Here is a 17,792-nt window from a genome sequence, read left to right as displayed (position 1 = left end):
ATACTGGCAGAAGTAAAGCTGTGAGACCGGGCGTGAGTCGTGCTTCGGTGGCTCACTTGGTAGAGCGCTTGCCCGCAAAAGGCAAAGGTCCCGAGTTCGAGTCTCGGTCGGGCACACAGTTTTAATCTGCCAGGAAGTTTCATATCAGCGCACACTCCGCTGCAGAGTGAAAATCTCATTCTGGAAACATCCCCCAGGCTGTGGCTAAGCCATGTCTCCGCAATATCCTTTCTTTCAGGAGTGCTAGTTCTGCAAGTTTCGCAGGAGAGCTTCTGTAAAGTTTGGAAGGTAGGAGACGAGATACTGGCAGAAGTAAAGCTGTGAGACCGGGCGTGAGTCGTGCTTCGGTGGCTCAGTTGGTAGAGCGCTTGCCCGCGAAAGGCAAAGGTCCCGAGTTCGAGTCTCGGTCGGGCACACAGTTTTAATCTGCCAGGAAGTTTCATATCAGCGCACACTCCGCTGCAGAGTGAAAATCTCATTCTGGAAACATCCCCCAGGCTGTGGCTAAGCCATGTCTCTGCAATATCCTTTCTTTCAGGAGTGCTAGTTCTGCAAGTTTCGCAGGAGAGCTTCTGTAAAGTTTGGAAGGTAGGAGACGAGATACTGGCAGAAGTAAAGCTGTGAGACCGGGCGTGAGTCGTGCTTCGGTGGCTCAGTTGGTAGAGCGCTTGCCCACGAAAGGCAAAGGTCCCGAGTTCGAGTCTCGGTCGGGCACACAGTTTTAATCTGCCAGGAAGTTTCATATCAGCGCACACTCCGCTGCAGAGTGAAAATCTCATTCTGGAAACATCCCCCAGGCTGTGGCTAAGCCATGTCTCCGCAATATCCTTTCTTTCAGGAGTGCTAGTTCTGCAAGTTTCGCAGGAGAGCTTCTGTAAAGTTTGGAAGGTAGGAGACGAGATACTGGCAGAAGTAAAGCTGTGAGACCGGGCGTGAGTCGTGCTTCGGTGGCTCAGTTGGTAGAGCGCTTGTCCGCGAAAGGCAAAGGTCCCGAGTTCGAGTCTCGGTCGGGCACACAGTTTTAATCTGCCAGGAAGTTTCATATCAGCGCACACTCCGCTGCAGAGTGAAAATCTCATTCTGGAAACATCCCCCAGGCTGTGGCTAAGCCATGTCTCCGCAATATCCTTTCTTTCAGGAGTGCTAGTTCTGCAAGTTTCGCAGGAAAGCTTCTGTACAGTTTGGAAGGTAGGAGACGAGATACTGGCAGAAGTAAAGCTGTGAGACCGGGCGTGAGTCGTGCTTCGGTGGCTCAGTTGGTAGAGCGCTTGCCCGCGAAAGGCAAAGGTCCCGAGTTCGAGTCTCGGTCGGGCACACAGTTTTAATCTGCCAGGAAGTTTCATATCAGCGCACACTCCGCTGCAGAGTGAAAATCTCATTCTGGAAACATCCCCCAGGCTGTGGCTAAGCCATGTCTCCGCAATATCCTTTCTTTCAGGAGTGCTAGTTCTGCAAGTTTCGCAGGAGAGCTTCTGTAAAGTTTGGAAGGTAGGAGACGAGATACTGGCAGAAGTAAAGCTGTGAGACCGGGCGTGAGTCGTGCTTCGGTGGCTCAGTTGGTAGAGCGCTTGCCCGCGAAAGGCAAAGGTCCCGAGTTCGAGTCTCGGTCGGGCACACAGTTTTAATCTGCCAGGAAGTTTCATATCAGCGCACACTCCGCTGCAGAGTGAAAATCTCATTCTGGAAACATCCCCCAGGCTGTGGCTAAGCCATGTCTCCGCAATATCCTTTCTTTCAGGAGTGCTAGTTCTGCAAGTTTCGCAGGAGAGCTTCTGTAAAGTTTGGAAGGTAGGAGACGAGATACTGGCAGAAGTAAAGCTGTGAGACCGGGCGTGAGTCGTGCTTCGGTGGCTCAGTTGGTAGAGCGCTTGCCCGCGAAAGGCAAAAGTCCCGAGTTCGAGTCTCGGTCGGGCACACAGTTTTAATCTGCCAGGAAGTTTCATATCAGCGCACACTCCGCTGCAGAGTGAAAATCTCATTCTGGAAACATCCCCCAGGCTGTGGCTAAGCCATGTCTCTGCAATATCCTTTCTTTCAGGAGTGCTAGTTCTGCAAGTTTCGCAGGAGAGCTTCTGTAAAGTTTGGAAGGTAGGAGACGAGATACTGGCAGAAGTAAAGCTGTGAGACCGGGCGTGAGTCGTGCTTCGGTGGCTCAGTTGGTAGAGCGCTTGCCCACGAAAGGCAAAGGTCCCGAGTTCGAGTCTCGGTCGGGCACACAGTTTTAATCTGCCAGGAAGTTTCATATCAGCGCACACTCCGCTGCAGAGTGAAAATCTCATTCTGGAAACATCCCCCAGGCTGTGGCTAAGCCATGTCTCCGCAATATCCTTTCTTTCAGGAGTGCTAGTTCTGCAAGTTTCGCAGGAGAGCTTCTGTAAAGTTTGGAAGGTAGGAGACGAGATACTGGCAGAAGTAAAGCTGTGAGACCGGGCGTGAGTCGTGCTTCGGTGGCTCAGTTGGTAGAGCGCTTGTCCGCGAAAGGCAAAGGTCCCGAGTTCGAGTCTCGGTCGGGCACACAGTTTTAATCTGCCAGGAAGTTTCATATCAGCGCACACTCCGCTGCAGAGTGAAAATCTCATTCTGGAAACATCCCCCAGGCTGTGGCTAAGCCATGTCTCCGCAATATCCTTTCTTTCAGGAGTGCTAGTTCTGCAAGTTTCGCAGGAAAGCTTCTGTACAGTTTGGAAGGTAGGAGACGAGATACTGGCAGAAGTAAAGCTGTGAGACCGGGCGTGAGTCGTGCTTCGGTGGCTCAGTTGGTAGAGCGCTTGCCCGCGAAAGGCAAAGGTCCCGAGTTCGAGTCTCGGTCGGGCACACAGTTTTAATCTGCCAGGAAGTTTCATATCAGCGCACACTCCGCTGCAGAGTGAAAATCTCATTCTGGAAACATCCCCCAGGCTGTGGCTAAGCCATGTCTCCGCAATATCCTTTCTTTCAGGAGTGCTAGTTCTGCAAGTTTCGCAGGAGAGCTTCTATAAAGTTTGGAAGGTAGGAGACGAGATATTGGCAGAAGTAAAGCTGTGAGACCGGGCGTGAGTCGTGCTTCGGTGGCTCAGTTGGTAGAGCGCTTGCCCGCAAAAGGCAAAGGTCCCGAGTTCGAGTCTCGGTCGGGCACACAGTTTTAATCTGCCAGGAAGTTTCATATCAGCGCACACTCCGCTGCAGAGTGAAAATCTCATTCTGGAAACATCCCCCAGGCTGTGGCTAAGCCATGTCTCTGCAATATCCTTTCTTTCAGGAGTGCTAGTTCTGCAAGTTTCGCAGGAGAGCTTCTGTAAAGTTTGGAAGGTAGGAGACGAGATACTGGCAGAAGTAAAGCTGTGAGACTGGGCGTGAGTCGTGCTTCGGTGGCTCAGTTGGTAGAGCGCTTGCCCACGAAAGGCAAAGGTCCCGAGTTCGAGTCTCGGTCGGGCACACAGTTTTAATCTGCCAGGAAGTTTCATATCAGCGCACACTCCGCTGCAGAGTGAAAATCTCATTCTGGAAACATCCCCCAGGCTGTGGCTAAGCCATGTCTCCGCAATATCCTTTCTTTCAGGAGTGCTAGTTCTGCAAGTTTCGCAGGAGAGCTTCTGTAAAGTTTGGAAGGTAGGAGACGAGATACTGGCAGAAGTAAAGCTGTGAGACCGGGCGTGAGTCGTGCTTCGGTGGCTCAGTTGGTAGAGCGCTTGTCCGCGAAAGGCAAAGGTCCCGAGTTCGAGTCTCGGTCGGGCACACAGTTTTAATCTGCCAGGAAGTTTCATATCAGCGCACACTCCGCTGCAGAGTGAAAATCTCATTCTGGAAACATCCCCCAGGCTGTGGCTAAGCCATGTCTCCGCAATATCCTTTCTTTCAGGAGTGCTAGTTCTGCAAGTTTCGCAGGAAAGCTTCTGTACAGTTTGGAAGGTAGGAGACGAGATACTGGCAGAAGTAAAGCTGTGAGACCGGGCGTGAGTCGTGCTTCGGTGGCTCAGTTGGTAGAGCGCTTGCCCGCGAAAGGCAAAGGTCCCGAGTTCGAGTCTCGGTCGGGCACACAGTTTTAATCTGCCAGGAAGTTTCATATCAGCGCACACTCCGCTGCAGAGTGAAAATCTCATTCTGGAAACATCCCCCAGGCTGTGGCTAAGCCATGTCTTCGCAATATCCTTTCTTTCAGGAGTGCTAGTTCTGCAAGTTTCGCAGGAGAGCTTCTATAAAGTTTGGAAGGTAGGAGACGAGATATTGGCAGAAGTAAAGCTGTGAGACCGGGCGTGAGTCGTGCTTCGGTGGCTCAGTTGGTAGAGCGCTTGCCCGCAAAAGGCAAAGGTCCCGAGTTCGAGTCTCGGTCGGGCACACAGTTTTAATCTGCCAGGAAGTTTCATATCAGCGCACACTCCGCTGCAGAGTGAAAATCTCATTCTGGAAACATCCCCCAGGCTGTGGCTAAGCCATGTCTCCGCAATATCCTTTCTTTCAGGAGTGCTAGTTCTGCAAGTTTCGCAGGAGAGCTTCTGTAAAGTTTGGAAGGTAGGAGACGAGATATTGGCAGAAGTAAAGCTGTGAGACCGGGCGTGAGTCGTGCTTCGGTGGCTCAGTTGGTAGAGCGCTTGCCCGCGAAAGGCAAAGGTCCCGAGTTCGAGTCTCGGTCGGGCACACAGTTTTAATCTGCCAGGAAGTTTCATATCAGCGCATACTCCGCTGCAGAGTGAAAATCTCATTCTGGAAACATCCCCCAGGCTGTGGCTACGCCATGTCTCCGCAATATCCTTTCTTTCAGGAGTGCTAGTTCTGCAAGTTTCGCAGGAGAGCTTCTGTAAAGTTTGGAAGGTAGGAGACGAGATACTGGCAGAAGTAAAGCTGTGAGACCGGGCGTGAGTCGTGCTTCGGTGGCTCAGTTGGTAGAGCGCTTGCCCGCAAAAGGCAAAGGTCCCGAGTTCGAGTCTCGGTCGGGCACACAGTTTTAATCTGCCAGGAAGTTTCATATCAGCGCACACTCCGCTGCAGAGTGAAAATCTCATTCTGGAAACATCCCCCAGGCTGTGGCTAAGCCATGTCTCCGCAATATCCTTTCTTTCAGGAGTGCTAGTTCTGCAAGTTTCGCAGGAGAGCTTCTGTAAAGTTTGGAAGGTAGGAGACGAGATACTGGCAGAAGTAAAGCTGTGAGACCGGGCGTGAGTCGTGCTTCGGTGGCTCAGTTGGTAGAGCGCTTGCCCGCGAAAGGCAAAGGTCCCGAGTTCGAGTCTCGGTCGGGCACACAGTTTTAATCTGCCAGGAAGTTTCATATCAGCGCACACTCCGCTGCAGAGTGAAAATCTCATTCTGGAAACAGCCCCCAGGCTGTGGCTAAGCCATGTCTCCGCAATATCCTTTCTTTCAGGAGTGCTAGTTCTGCAAGTTTCGCAGGAGAGCTTCTGTAAAGTTTGGAAGGTAGGAGACGAGATATTGGCAGAAGTAAAGCTGTGAGACCGGGCGTGAGTCGTGCTTCGGTGGTTCAGTTGGTAGAGCGCTTGCCCGCAAAAGGCAAAGGTCCCGAGTTCGAGTCTCGGTCGGGCACACAGTTTTAATCTGCCAGGAAGTTTCATGTCAGCGCACACTCCGCTGCAGAGTGAAAATCTCATTCTGGAAACATCCCCCAGGCTGTGGCTAAGCCTTGTCTCCGCAATATCCTTTCTTTCAGGAGTGCTAGTTCTGCAAGTTTCGCAGGAGAGCTTCTGTAAAGTTTGGAAGGTAGGAGACGAGATACTGGCAGAAGTAAAGCTGTGAGACCGGGCGTGAGTCGTGCTTCGGTGGCTCAGTTGGTAGAGCGCTTGCCCGCAAAAGGCAAAGGTCCCGAGTTCGAGTCTCGGTCGGGCACACAGTTTTAATCTGCCAGGAAGTTTCATATCAGCGCACACTCCGCTGCAGAGTGAAAATCTCATTCTGGAAACATCCCCCAGGCTGTGGCTAAGCCATGTCTCCGCAATATCCTTTCTTTCAGGAGTGCTAGTTCTGCAAGTTTCGCAGGAGAGCTTCTGTAAAGTTTGGAAGGTAGGAGACGAGATACTGGCAGAAGTAAAGCTGTGAGACCGGGCGTGAGTCGTGCTTCGGTGGCTCAGTTGGTAGAGCGCTTGCCCGTGAAAGGCAAAGGTCCCGAGTTCGAGTCTCGGTCGGGCACACAGTTTTAATCTGCCAGGAAGTTTCATATCAGCGCACACTCCGCTGCAGAGTGAAAATCTCATTCTGGAAACATCCCCCAGGCTGTGGCTAAGCCATGTCTCCGCAATATCCTTTCTTTCAGGAGTGCTAGTTCTGCAAGTTTCGCAGGAGAGCTTCTGTAAAGTTTGGAAGGTAGGAGACGAGATACTGGCAGAAGTAAAGCTGTGAGACCGGGCGTGAGTCGTGCTTCGGTGGCTCACTTGGTAGAGCGCTTGCCCGCAAAAGGCAAAGGTCCCGAGTTCGAGTCTCGGTCGGGCACACAGTTTTAATCTGCCAGGAAGTTTCATATCAGCGCACACTCCGCTGCAGAGTGAAAATCTCATTCTGGAAACATCCCCCAGGCTGTGGCTAAGCCATGTCTCCGCAATATCCTTTCTTTCAGGAGTGCTAGTTCTGCAAGTTTCGCAGGAGAGCTTCTGTAAAGTTTGGAAGGTAGGAGACGAGATACTGGCAGAAGTAAAGCTGTGAGACCGGGCGTGAGTCGTGCTTCGGTGGCTCAGTTGGTAGAGCGCTTGCCCGCGAAAGGCAAAGGTCCCGAGTTCGAGTCTCGGTCGGGCACACAGTTTTAATCTGCCAGGAAGTTTCATATCAGCGCACACTCCGCTGCAGAGTGAAAATCTCATTCTGGAAACATCCCCCAGGCTGTGGCTAAGCCATGTCTCCGCAATATCCTTTCTTTCAGGAGTGCTAGTTCTGCAAGTTTCGCAGGAGAGCTTCTGTAAAGTTTGGAAGGTAGGAGACGAGATATTGGCAGAAGTAAAGCTGTGAGACCGGGCGTGAGTCGTGCTTCGGTGGTTCAGTTGGTAGAGCGCTTGCCCGCAAAAGGCAAAGGTCCCGAGTTCGAGTCTCGGTCGGGCACACAGTTTTAATCTGCCAGGAAGTTTCATGTCAGCGCACACTCCGCTGCAGAGTGAAAATCTCATTCTGGAAACATCCCCCAGGCTGTGGCTAAGCCATGTCTCCGCAACATCCTTTCTTTCAGGAGTGCTAGTTCTGCAAGTTTCGCAGGAGAGCTTCTGTAAAGTTTGGAAGGTAGGAGACGAGATATTGGCAGAAGTAAAGCTGTGAGACCGGGCGTGAGTCGTGCTTCGGTGGTTCAGTTGGTAGAGCGCTTGCCCGCAAAAGGCAAAGGTCCCGAGTTCGAGTCTCGGTCGGGCACACAGTTTTAATCTGCCAGGAAGTTTCATGTCAGCGCACACTCCGCTGCAGAGTGAAAATCTCATTCTGGAAACATCCCCCAGGCTGTGGCTAAGCCATGTCTCCGCAATATCCTTTCTTTCAGGAGTGCTAGTTCTGCAAGTTTCGCAGGAGAGCTTCTGTAAAGTTTGGAAGGTAGGAGACGAGATATTGGCAGAAGTAAAGCTGTGAGACCGGGCGTGAGTCGTGCTTCGGTGGTTCAGTTGGTAGAGCGCTTGCCCGCAAAAGGCAAAGGTCCCGAGTTCGAGTCTCGGTCGGGCACACAGTTTTAATCTGCCAGGAAGTTTCATGTCAGCGCACACTCCGCTGCAGAGTGAAAATCTCATTCTGGAAACATCCCCCAGGCTGTGGCTAAGCCATGTCTCCGCAATATCCTTTCTTTCAGGAGTGCTAGTTCTGCAAGTTTCGCAGGAGAGCTTCTGTAAAGTTTGGAAGGTAGGAGACGAGATACTGGCAGAAGTAAAGCTGTGAGACCGGGCATGAGTCGTGCTTCGGTGGCTCAGTTGGTAGAGCGCTTGCCCGCGAAAGGCAAAGGTCCCGAGTTCGAGTCTCGGTCGGGCACACAGTTTTAATCTGCCAGGAAGTTTCATATCAGCGCACACTCCGCTGCAGAGTGAAAATCTCATTCTGGAAACATTCCCCAGGCTGTGGCTAAGCCATGTCTCCGCAATATCCTTTCTTTCAGGAGTGCTAGTTCTGCAAGTTTCGCAGGAGAGCTTCTGTAAAGTTTGGAAGGTAGGAGACGAGATACTGGCAGAAGTAAAGCTGTGAGACCGGGCGTGAGTTGTGCTTCGGTGGCTCAGTTGGTAGAGCGCTTGCCCGCGAAAGGCAAAGGTCCCGAGTTCGAGTCTCGGTCGGGCACACAGTTTTAATCTGCCAGGAAGTTTCATATCAGTGCACACTCCGCTGCAGAGTGAAAATCTCATTCTGGAAACATCCCCCAGGCTGTGGCTAAGCCATGTCTCCGCAATATCCTTTCTTTCAGGAGTGCTAGTTCTGCAAGTTTCGCAGGAGAGCTTCTGTAAAGTTTGGAAGGTAGGAGACGAGATACTGGCAGAAGTAAAGCTGTGAGACCGGGCGTGAGTGGTGCTTCGGTGGCTCAGTTGGTAGAGCGCTTGCCCGCGAAAGGCAAAGGTCCCGAGTTCGAGTCTCGGTCGGGCACACAGTTTTAATCTGCCAGGAAGTTTCATATCAGCGCACACTCCGCTGCAGAGTGAAAATCTCATTCTGGAAACATCCCCCAGGCTGTGGCTAAGCCATGTCTCCGCAATATCCTTTCTTTCAGGAGTGCTAGTTCTGCAAGTGTCGCAGGAGAGCTTCTGTAAAGTTTGGAAGGTAGGAGACGAGATACTGGCAGAAGTAAAGCTGTGAGACCGGGCGTGAGTCGTGCTTCGGTGGCTCAGTTGGTAGAGCGCTTGCCCGCGAAAGGCAAAGGTCCCGAGTTCGAGTCTCGGTCGGGCACACAGTTTTAATCTGCCAGGAAGTTTCATATCAGCGCACACTCCGCTGCAGAGTGAAAATCTCATTCTGGAATGCTCACAACTGTTACAGTATGTTTTTAAAGCAAACCTGATTTACATCCTCATATTGCTGCTACTAGCACCACTCTCATGCAACTGGCACGAAATATGAACAGACATCATCTTTCAGATTTAGAAACATGCCTACCAACTTTCGTTTATGTTGCACAACACATTCTTTGCAATGCAATTTTTTTTCTGTCAGTGTAGATTTGGTTTGTAAGGATGAGTATCTTCTTGTACTCAACTACAGCTTCACTTTTTAACCAAGGATCAAGACTGTTGACTAGAAGTCATCTCATCTCATCTCACTGATAATTGTGAGACAAATGTGTATTCAATGGTAGCCATCATCAAGTCGCAATTGTTGCAGCTTGAACTTACTATACTAACTTCATCAATCTAAAATTCCAGTCTTCCACAGTCAATGACTCTTTGTGATGCGTGCAAGAAGTCCCATTCAAAAGTAACACTACGGCTACATTCTGAATGACAGATTTGAAGGACTGCATTCTTTTGTTGATAAGATATTCTCATAAAATAGGTTGTCACTAGCTGGACACATCTTGCAGCATAATAGTTATTGAAAAACCTCCTTCTTTCTTTATAGTAGCACGAAAAGTGTCCAGGGTGTTCGCAATGGAAACACAATGGCATGCTGTCTTCAGTTCTCCAAATGTCAGTTGTTCTATGCAGCAATCAAATTAGCAAGGAAGACAATTAATTGTACCTGTATCATCAAGAACATAAGATATATTATGATAATTGTGGAAAGGTCTTGGGTTTTTGGCTCCATTCCCCAACGTTGGTTTACCTTGTAGATACTGGCTCTGATGACCTATGAAACTCTTCTTGAATTAGCAATACTACCTATTTCTAACAATCTGCATTTGACATTAACAAATGTCATGGACTCTCATATCTCTTACTATCTGTCATATTAGTGATGCAAGATGGAGATCTTCCTTCACTACTATTGGTATGACATTTAGAAGTTTGTTGCATGTCTGTCAGTTACTTGTTTCTGGAACATTGCCCCAATGTACTTGCAATGCAGCATCTACGTAGAAACTCAGCAAAACCTCTATGAATTATATGGAAGAAGATACCTCTGATTGTATGAGGGTGGTTTAAAATGTTCCCAGAATCACCACAAGAGGTCAGCACTAGCGCAACGAGTTTTTCATGTGATATTCATTGGACTGTTGCCTGTAAACACATGCCACGTCAGTGCTCTTGGAAGACATCTGTGGTGGTGACGTGGCTCTGTTTTTGTTCACTCATAGTGGTGCGCGAAGATGGGGGGGAAAAAATATATATCGAGATTCAAGCAGTGATGAAATGCTTCCAGAATGAGATTTTCACTCTGCAGCGGAGTGTGCGCTGATATGAAACTTCCTGGCAGATTAAAACTGTGTGCCCGACCGAGACTCGAACTCAGGACCTTTGCCTTTCGCGGGCAAGTGCTCTACCAACTGAGCTACCGAAGCACGACTCACGCCCGGTACTCACAGCTTTACTTCTGCCAGTACCTCGTCTCCTACCTTCCAAACTTTACAGAAGCTCTCCTGCGGGCGTGAGTCGTGCTTCGGTAGCTCAGTTGGTAGAGCACTTGCCCACGAAAGGCAAAGGTCCCGAGTTCGAGTCTCGGTCGGGCACACAGTTTTAATCTGCCAGGAAGTTTCAGTGATGAAATGCTTTGTAAAGAAAGGTATGAAAGCAAAGGACATTCATGCTGATTTCCAGAATACACTGGGGGACTTTGCTCCTTCATATTTTGCCAAGTGGACAAATGAGTTTAAATTTGGATGTAAGAGCTTAGATGATGATCCATGCAGTGATCAGCCAAAATGTGTCACTACTCCAGAAATCATTGCAAAAGTGCACAAAATGGTCATGGAGGATGCCAGTGCCAATGCCAATTGAAAGTGCATGAAATTATTCACACTTGCCAGATGTCATCTGAAAGGGTATATCACAAATTTAACTGGAGAATTAGAACTCATAAAAATTACCTGCAAGATAGGTGCCGCGACTCTTGACAGTGGAACAAAAATGTGTGCCGTCACCATGGCAAAATTACACAAACTAAGGTATGAACTGTTGCCACAACTGCCTTATTCACCTGATACGGCTCTATCAGACTTCCATCTCTTCCCAAAACTGAAATTTTTTTTTGGAGGATGAAGATTCACTTCAAACAAAGAATTGATAGCTGGAGTTGGCAACTATTTTGCAGGCCTGGATGAAACTCACTTTCGAGATGGGATCAAGGCACTGGAACATCGTTGGACCAAGTGCATTAATCTACAAAGAGACTACATTGAAAACCAGAAAAAAAAGTCTCAATGATGTTAGTACTTTTTTCTATTCTGTTCCAAGAACTTTTCAAACCACCCTCATACCACATGTTAGTGTTTCTTCCAGCTCCGATCATGCATGGGGCATAGGAACAATGACTGCTTAAGAGCCACTGTCCATGCTTTACTTAGTTGAATCTGTTCTTCATGGTCTCTCTGTAAGTGATACATGGGAGCTGGAGATTATCTCTAGATTCTTCGCTTAATGCTGGTTCTTGAAACTTTGAACTCTGTTTCTGCGGGATAGTTTGGGCCTATCTTCAAGAGTTGCTTAAGCAGTTTTCTCAACATCTCCTTTTCTCAAATCACTGCTCATAGTTTTTTTTCCAAGGTGTCAACAGTACAGAATGGTTAAAATGGAAGCTAACTCAGGTACAAATTATGTACAGAATCATACAGGGATCCCATCAGGCCCTGGAACGTTGTTTAATTTTGGCGATTTTAACTGTTTCTACCATATGTTGCTGGAGGAGTGAAGAGTTCCAAGTGATGGGAAAAATGTGCAAACCATTCCTGTTTTCAACATGGCTCATTGGTTGGTTGGTGGGTTGGTTCAAAGGCAGGAGAAGGGACCAAACTACGAGATCATCGGTCCCTTGTTCCTAATAAAACAATGCCACAAGTGTGAGAAAAAAGTGGACGAAACACATAACACAAAACGGAAAGAAAGGAAAAGCCACAGGAACGAAGGGATGGCAACGAACACTAAAAGGAACAAAAGAGGACAAGACAACAACAGAGAGATGCTAGAAACAGAAGAGAGTAAAACATGAAAGCAGATTACAGTGGCTGGCCAACCACGAGAATAAAAAGAGAAAGCCAGCCACTCTGCAACAACATTAAAACCTCCACCCTAAAAGCACTAGGGTGAAGGACACAGAGGGACAAAGGACATGTGCTAAAACCTGCATAGAAGTATAAAACCCTCTCTCATGGATAAAATGTAAAACTAAAGCTGCTGTAGAGGCATTGTCACCCAACACTGAAGGCAGGGCACTGGGAGAGTTAAAGTCTGCCGCAGAGTGGCTAAAAGTGGGCAGTCCAGGAAGAGGTGGACGACTGTCATTTGGGAGCCACAGCGACACTGAGGTGGGTCCTCGTGACACAGTAGGTAACCATGCATTAGCCACGTATGGCCAATGTGGAACTGGCAGAGGACAACTAATTCCTTGCAAGAGGCCTGCATGGAAGTCTTCCACACATTCATAGTCTCCTTAATGACACACAGTTTGTTGTGTGTGCTGTTATGCCATTCCATCTCCCAAAGCCGGAAAACCCTGCAGTGTAAGACAGAATGCAGGTCAGCTTCGGAGATGCCTATCCCCAGAAGCGGTTTCCACATCAGCTGTTTGGCCAGCCTGTCAGCAAGTTCGTTGCCGGGGATTCCAACGTGTCTTGGGGTCCACACAAACACCACGGAACAGCAGGACTGTTCCAGGGCATATATGGACTCCTGAATGGACGCTACCAGAGTGTGGTGAGAGTCAATAGCTTGTAGGCTGCTCAATGAGTCAGTACACAGGAGAAATGACTCACCAGGGCATGAGCGGATGTACTCAAGAGCACAAGATGTGGCCGCCAGCTCTGCAGTGAAAACACTGCAGCCAACTGGCAAGGAGTGCTGCTCAATATGTCCTCCATGAACATATGCGAAGCCTACAGTGACCATCAGCCATTGAGCTGTCAGTCTAAACTACTTCAGAGCCCCGGAACATGTCAAGAATCAAGAGAAAGTGACAGCAGAGAGCAGTGGGGTTATCGGAGTCCTTAGGGCCATGCAAAAGGTCCAAACGAAGCTGCGGCCGAGGCATACACAATGGAGGTATACGTGCACGGACCGCAAGTAGAGGTGGTAAAGGGAAGGACTCCAGTTCGGAGAGAAGGGACTACACACGAACCGCAATCGTTAGCCCCGATCTGGGCCGCAGATGCGGGAGGTGGACTGCCACGGGTGGGAAAAGGAGACAGTAATTCGGATGGTCAGGGGAACTACGAATGTGTGCTGCATAACTGGTGAGCAGCTGCACGCACGTCTGATCTGCAGTGGAGGGACACCAGCCTCCACCAGTACGCTGGTCACCGGACTTGTCCTAAAAGCTCCTGTCACTAATTGTACAGGATCGAGTAAATGTAGTGCTGAAGGTGCTGCCACATCGTAAACCACACTCTCATAGTTAATTCAGGATTGGACAACGGCTCTGTAGAGCTGCAGCAGCGTACAGTGATCTGCACCCCAATTGGTGTTGCTCAGGCAACGGAGGGCATTGAGGTTCTGCCAGCACTTCTGCTTAAGCTGACGAAGATGAGGGAGTCAAGTCAATCGAGCATCGAAAACCAGTCCTAGGAACTGATATGTCTCCACTACAGAGAGTGTATCGTCGTTCAGGTAAAGTGCGGGTTTCGGATGAACGGTATGATGCCGACAGAAGTGCATGACACCCGACTTTGCGGCTGAAAACTGGAAGCCGTGGGCTAGAGCCCATGACTGCGACTTGTGGATGGCGCCCTGGAGGCGCTGCTCAGCAGCAACGGTATTGGAGCAGCATTACAAAATGTAGAAGTCGTCTGCATACAGAGAAGGTGAGACAGAGGGCCCAACAGCTGCTGCTAGACCATTAATGGCTACTAAAAATAGACACACTCAATACACAGCCCTGAAGGACTCCGTTCTCCCGGATATGGATTGAACTATGGCAGTCATCAACTTGGACACTGAAAGTACGGAACGACAGGAAGTTTTGGATAAAAATCGGGAGTGGTCCCCGGAGACCCCACTCATACCATGTGGCAAGGATATGATGTCTCCAAGTCATGTTGTATGACTAACGTAAGTAAAAAAAGACTGCAATCGGGTGTTACCATCTGGAAAAGGCTGTTCGGATGGCAGATTTGATGGACACGAGATTATCAGTGGTAGAGTGACCCTGGCAGAAGCTGCCCTGACATGGAGCCAGCAAGCCACGTGACTCCAGGATCCAACCCAACCACTGACATACGATACATTCTAGCAGCTTACAAAGAATATGGGTGAGGCTGATGGGCTTCTTTTTTTTTGTTTAGGGTGCACAACTACTAAGGTCATTAGCGCGCAGTCACAAACGATAGTGCAATAATAGTGTAGAGAAATGCAAGGGGCCAACACCAGAAAGTATTTACAAAGATGCAGAGAAACAAAATAAAAGAGTTAGATCTTTTTGGACAAGTCCGTCAATGTAATAAAACTAAGGACACGAGCAGCTGCTCGAGTATCATCAGCTAAAAGTTCCTGTAAGGTAGATGGCAGACACAGGACAACATGAGAGTGAATAAAACAGGGACAAGACAATAAAACATGGCGCACCGTCAATGGATGAGCACAGGGGCACTGCGGAGCGGGGTCACAGGACAACAGGTAGCAATGGCTAAATCGGCAATGCCCAATCTGCAACCTGGCCAAAATGATCTCCTCTCACTGGGAAGGGTGTGAAGAGGTCATCCAAACCATCGGGATCAGTTTGATGGCCCCAAGCTTATTTTCATGGAGAGAGGAACAAGTCTCATGCCACGATGATGAAATGCGCCGACAAAGAACCCCACTAACATCAGTCGATGGGACACAAAAGGAAGCTGTCCGAGACAGGAGGATAGCAGCCTTGGCCTCAGCATCAGCAGCTTCGTTCCCAGGCACACCAACGGGGCCAGGAATCCACAAAAAAAGGACACGAGTGCCGGTATCAGCTGGCGACTGAAGGGACCGTTGAATTCATTGCACAAGAGGGTGGTCCGAATATGGGTCATGGAGACTCTGAATGGCGCTCAAAGAATCAGAGCAGATGGCATAGGGAGAATGACGATAGCGGTGGATATACTGAACAGCCTGATAGAGAGCACGAAGCTCAGCTGTAAAGCTTGAACACTGGGCAAGGAGCCGGTACGGAAAGGTATCCCCAACGACAAAGGCACATCTGACGCCAGCAGTAGTCTTGGAGCCATCTGTGTAAAGAAAGACGTTATTAGCAAGCCTCGAACAAAGTTCGACAAACCTTGAGCGGTATATCGAATCTGCGGTCCTCTCCTTTGGGAGCGAGCTGAGTTCAAGGTGAATGCGAACCTGAGCCTGGAGCCAAGGTAGCGTCGGGCTCTCACCCACTCGAAAAGTCGTAGGGAGGGTCAAATCAAGTTACTGAAGCAGGGGACGAAAGCGAACTCCAGGAGGTAACAAGGCAGAGACATACAGACCGTATTGGCGATCAAGGGAGTCGTCAAAGAAGGAGAAATATGACGGGTGGGCGGGCATTGATATCAGACAGCAGGCGTACCGACAAAGCAACATATCACACCAGTAGTTTAGTGGTAATTTGGCAGCTTCAGCATACAGACTCTCAACAGGGCTGGTGTAGAATGCTCCAGTCGCCAGACGTGACCCCCGATGGTGGATAGAGTTTAGACAGCGTAAGATGGACGGATGGGCAGAAGAGTACATCAGAGAATGGACAATGGACCGATATAAGCGAAGCAGGACCATTCGATCTGCTTCCCATGACGTACCGCTGAGAACACGGAGGACATTTAGGGAACTGGTATAACGAGCAGCCAAGTAAGACACATGTGGAGACCAGCAAAGTTTCCTGTCAAATGTAAGACATAAAAATTTTGTTGTCTCCACGAATGGGAGAGCAATGGGACCGAGATGTAAGGATGGTGGAAGAAACTGTTTGTAACGCCAGAAGTTCATACATACCATTTTCTCACCAGAAAAATGGAAACCATTAGCGACACTCCAGGAATATAGATGGTCTAGACAACGCTGAAGACAGCGCTCCAGGAGACACGTTCTCTGAGCACTGCAGCAGACTGTAAAGTCATCGACAAAAAGGGAAACTGAAACGTCAGCTGGAAGGCAATCCATTATTGGATTGATAGTTATGGCAAAAAGGGCCACGCTCAAAACGGAGCCCTGGGGCACCCCATTCTCCTGGCAAAAGGCATCTGACAAAACAGAACCCACACGTACCCTGAACATTAGATCAATTTAAAATGCATTAATAAAAAGAGGGAGGTGACCGGAAATGTCCCAAGTGTGCATGGTGCGGAGAATGCCCGCCCTCAAACAGGTGTTGTAAGCCTTCTTCAAATCGAAGAACACAGCCACCGTCTGGCCCTTATGCAAAAAGTTGTTCATAATGAAGGTCGACAAGGTAACTAGGTGCTCAACAGCAGAGCGGCACCTACGAAAGCCACATTGGACATTGGTAAGGAGGCATTGACATTCAAGGAGCCAAACCAATCGAGAATTTACCATGCACTCCATCACCTCGCAGACGCAGCTGGTAAGGGAGATGGGGTGATAACTGCAAGGAAGGTGTTTGTCCTTTCCTGGTTTGGGTATGGGAACAACAATTGCTTCATGCCAGCACGTGGGAACATGACCGTCAGTCCAGATGCGATTATAGGTGTGAAGAAGAAAGCCTTTACATGCAGGAGAAAGGTTCTTCAGCATCTGAATATGGATACCATCGGGCCCCGGAGCAGAGGATCGGGACCGGGCGAGTGCACTTTCGAGTTCACGCATGGTGAAGGTGGCATTGTAACTTTTACAATTCAAAGACTGGAAAGAAGGTGGCCGTGCCTCTTCTGCTTGTTTTCGGGGGAGGAAGGCAGGGTGGTAATGTGCAGAGCTCGAAACCTCCGCGAAAAAGCAGCCGAAGGCATTTGAGACGTCCTCAGGATCCACAAGGACTTCATTCGCTACAGTCAGGCCAGAAATCGGGGAGTGGACCTTGGTGCCAGATAGCAGGTGCAGGCCACCCCAGACAACCAAAGGAGGAGTATAACTGTATAATGAGCTGGTGAAAACCACCCAGCAAGTCTTTTTGCTTTCTTTTATAACACAACGACATTGTGCACGGAGTCGTTTGTAACTGATACAGTTCGCCACTGTGGGGTGGCATTGGAAGGTGCGTACAGCATGTCACCGAGCACGAATAGCGTCGCTGCATGCTGTAGTCCACCAGGGGACTGGGACTTGACGTGGAGAAGAGGAAGTACGAGGGATGGAATATTCAGCAGCAGTGAGAATAACGTCCATGAGGTATGCGACCTGACTATTGCAGCTGGAGAAGTTTTGATCATGGAAGGTCGCCAGGGAGGTGAAAAGCCCCCAGTTGGCTTTGGAGATGTTCCAGCTAGTGGAACGTGGAGAAGGGGTGTGATGCACGAGATGGATTACGCAGGGGAAATGGTCGCTCGAGTATGTGTCAGACAGAGCATACCACTCGAACCGACATGCAAGTTGGATAGTGGATATTGAGAGGTCCAAGTGGGAATAGGTATGCATTGCGTCCGAAAGGAATGTAGGTGCACCGGTATTTAAGCAGACTAGACTGAGTTTTGTTGACAAGGTCTGCCAAGAGGGAGCCTCTCGGGCAGGATGCTGGAGAGCCCCAAATGGGATGTTGGGCATTAAAGTCTCCAATCAACAAAAATGGTGTAGGAAGCTGATCAATCAGTTGTATCATGCTGCCCTAGTAAAGGCAGACGATGATGGGAGTGTAAACAGTACAAATGGAAAATGTGAAAG

General features: G+C 49.3%; 1 protein-coding gene and 5 non-coding genes across 7 annotated transcripts in view; 5 read left to right on the top strand and 1 right to left on the bottom strand.

Annotated features, from left to right (window-relative positions):
• Nucleotides 1-17,792, bottom strand: part of LOC126262679 (WW domain-containing oxidoreductase) — a 196,519-nt gene that overhangs the window by 36,343 nt on the left and 142,384 nt on the right. The gene's annotated exons all lie outside the window — the stretch shown is intronic.
• On the top strand, nt 3,041-3,115 carry Trnal-caa (transfer RNA leucine (anticodon CAA)). The gene has a single exon. It is a non-coding gene; the product is annotated as a tRNA-Leu (tRNA).
• On the top strand, nt 4,241-4,315 carry Trnal-caa (transfer RNA leucine (anticodon CAA)). The gene has a single exon. It is a non-coding gene; the product is annotated as a tRNA-Leu (tRNA).
• Trnal-caa (transfer RNA leucine (anticodon CAA)) lies at nt 4,841-4,915 on the top strand. Its single transcript has one exon. It is a non-coding gene; the product is annotated as a tRNA-Leu (tRNA).
• On the top strand, nt 5,741-5,815 carry Trnal-caa (transfer RNA leucine (anticodon CAA)). The gene has a single exon. It is a non-coding gene; the product is annotated as a tRNA-Leu (tRNA).
• Trnas-uga (transfer RNA serine (anticodon UGA)) lies at nt 6,041-6,115 on the top strand. The gene has a single exon. It is a non-coding gene; the product is annotated as a tRNA-Ser (tRNA).

This window comes from Schistocerca nitens, chromosome 6, assembly GCF_023898315.1.
Source record: "Schistocerca nitens isolate TAMUIC-IGC-003100 chromosome 6, iqSchNite1.1, whole genome shotgun sequence".
Taxonomy (NCBI): Eukaryota; Metazoa; Arthropoda; class Insecta; order Orthoptera; family Acrididae; genus Schistocerca; species Schistocerca nitens.
Note: the sequence above shows the minus strand (reverse complement) of the source record. Positions and strands in the feature narration are given on the sequence as shown.